The sequence below is a fragment of the Suricata suricatta genome, chromosome 10 (genome assembly GCF_006229205.1).
Source record: "Suricata suricatta isolate VVHF042 chromosome 10, meerkat_22Aug2017_6uvM2_HiC, whole genome shotgun sequence".
NCBI classification, from domain to species: domain Eukaryota; kingdom Metazoa; phylum Chordata; class Mammalia; order Carnivora; family Herpestidae; genus Suricata; species Suricata suricatta.
Genome location: NC_043709.1, coordinates 51,878,601 through 51,880,894, shown reverse-complemented (window position 1 = coordinate 51,880,894; position 2,294 = coordinate 51,878,601). Strand labels below are relative to the sequence as shown.

Below are 2,294 nucleotides of genomic sequence, written 5' to 3'. Positions count from 1 at the left end.
GCCCGGCCAGCGCCTGCTCCCCCCGCCCCCCGCCGTCCCGGGGCGCCCCCTCCCCGGGTCCTCCGGCTGCCTCCCGGCCACGGCGCCGGCGGGGAGGGGCGCGGGGTGAGGGGTGCCGGAGCAGCGGCTCGCACCTACCTGCAGCCCGGCTTCCTGGTGGCGGCAACACCTAGCGATGCTCCTGCAGCTTCCGCGGGCCCGCGCCAGCCTTACCGCTCTTGCATCGCTTCCGAGATGCCAATCCGCCGTCACCGTTCACGGGCATAGGGAACCCACGTCTGGTGGTGGTGTGTGCTCGTGGAGGGCGTATGAGTGTGGCCCCGAGCGCGCGAGTGTGCGCGCGCGTGTTTCCTCCTCCGATGGCAAAGAGGGCTCAGGAATCTCCTGACATCCAAACTGAAGTCCCCCTGAAAACGGCTGCAAGGTGGCGTGCGGGCACCTGGCCGCTTTGCCCCGCTCCTTCTTCCGCCGTGTCAAAGTAACCAAGATGTGTGTACGGAGGCAGAGCCCCAGTCCCGCAGCCCTGGCCAGCGCCGGTGCCCGCCCGCTGTCCTCGCCGGATGCGTGGGGCGCGCTCGGCTCCCCCGACTGCGAGATTCCAGGCGGGCTTGCAGCAATTACCTCTCTATTCCATCTCTGATTGTTTGCTCTCAACGCCGAGTGGACTTTTCCTCTCGCCTCTCGTCGTCTCCCCCTCTCACAGACACACACACTCTCACGTCCTCCGTCCCTCTCTCCCGCCCTCCCGTTGGCTCTCGAGGGAAAGGCAATTGGACGGAACGATTCACCTTCAGGAAAGCGGGTCCCGGGTCTCCGGCGTGGAGGAGTTGCAGGGGAGGCTCTGCGCTCAGCGGTCCTCGGCCCTCAAGACGCCGGCGTCCTCGGATCAGGTGCCCCTTGTTCCCGCTATCAGCAGGGATAGGTCCCAGCTGTGCCCTCTCCGACACTTTGCGCCTAGTCCACTTAGCAGCAACTCCTGGCCAGCTGCAGCCCCTCAATCCCGCCTCGATGTGCTGCGGGCAGAGCCCCACGCAGCCCCGCCGCTGCCCCCCTAGGCATCGTGGGCTGGAAGGAAATCTGCCGCTGTCCCCAGTCCCCAGTACGCTGCCGCCGTCACCCCAGAGAAGGTGTGAGTTCCGACCTCGAACACAGGCGAGGTGTTGCCTGTGTCACTTCGCTAAAGGCGGGAGGGAAAAGAGAAGGGGCGGAGGAGGGGGCCCAGGAAACAAATCCGAATGACCAGAAGGAAAAAAAAGTAATTGGTTTTAGTGATCAAAACCTCCTCCCCGCCTCTCACCCCAGGCGCTGGACTGTCAAGACACCGGTGGTGTCTTTTAGAAAGTCACCGTAAAGGGCAGAACCCCCCGGGTTCACCCAGACCCCTTATTCCAACCAGCCTGGCAGTCTTGAGAGTACGGACTGCGGGCCGCCTGGTATAGTGCAAGGACCACGCAGAAAGAGAAGTCCCGACACTGCGCGTTGAATTAAGCATTAAAATGGGATGGCAGAACCCGGCGGCGCTGCCTCCCTCCAGTCTCTCCCAATAGCCTGCTCTGTTAGCAGCCACGGCTGCTGCTAAGAGCAAAATGCGGTCCTGCAGAAAAAGAGACAGTAAAGGATGAGAGGGCGGCAATCGGCATAAAAGCTGGACTATGTCTCCCTCTAGAGGGAAAACTGGCTTAGAAAGCTTGACTGGAGGTAAGTAGGACTCCCAATTTCTCCACAAAGAAAAAGAAACCAGCATCCGGTTTCTGAGAATTTTGCATTTTTACAAATTCCAACCTCTAGTGGATTTAGAGACAAATTTTTCACTGCCATCCTATGTAAGCAGAGTCCTTGCTAAAGCAACCTCATGATATTTACAGTAATCTAAGAGCAAGACCCTGGAAGATCACATTCCTACAACGTTTGGTCAAATTGGGTGTTGGTTTAGAATACATATGAACTCAAATGAAGGGTCTTAGGCTCCCTGTGATCAAGTTTGGTGATTAGCAAAACCTTAATCTAATGATTAGAACATTATAAAAGACAAATAAGTAGCAATAGTAGATTTAGGAGGGGGAAATCTGAAGCAAAGAAATCGGATGGTGATCCAGAAACCTTACAAGTCCTTTACAAACTGGAGATATTTCAAAGATCTTGTTTCAGACCCACTATTTATAACTCTTATTCAATTAGCTGATAATTTACAGGTGACTAGATTCCTCCCACCTCTAAAGTTTTGTGCTTTGATAGGTCTGATTTGCTGAAACCATCAACAAATTAGGTATCACATGCTCCCTTCACCAGCTATA

General features: G+C 56.3%; 1 protein-coding gene across 3 annotated transcripts in view; it reads right to left on the bottom strand.

The window, feature by feature from the left end:
- Positions 1–1,548, bottom strand: part of TAFA2 (TAFA chemokine like family member 2) — a 463,489-nt gene extending 461,941 nt beyond the window's left edge. For 2 of the 3 annotated variants that reach the window (XR_003913985.1, XM_029953103.1), the window contains exon 1: positions 139–1,548. The gene's annotated coding sequence lies outside the window, so the exon portion shown is untranslated. The remainder of the gene's footprint in view (positions 1–138) is intronic. The other variant, XM_029953104.1, reaches the window with a different exon arrangement.
- Between the last annotated feature and the right edge of the window lie 746 nt (positions 1,549–2,294).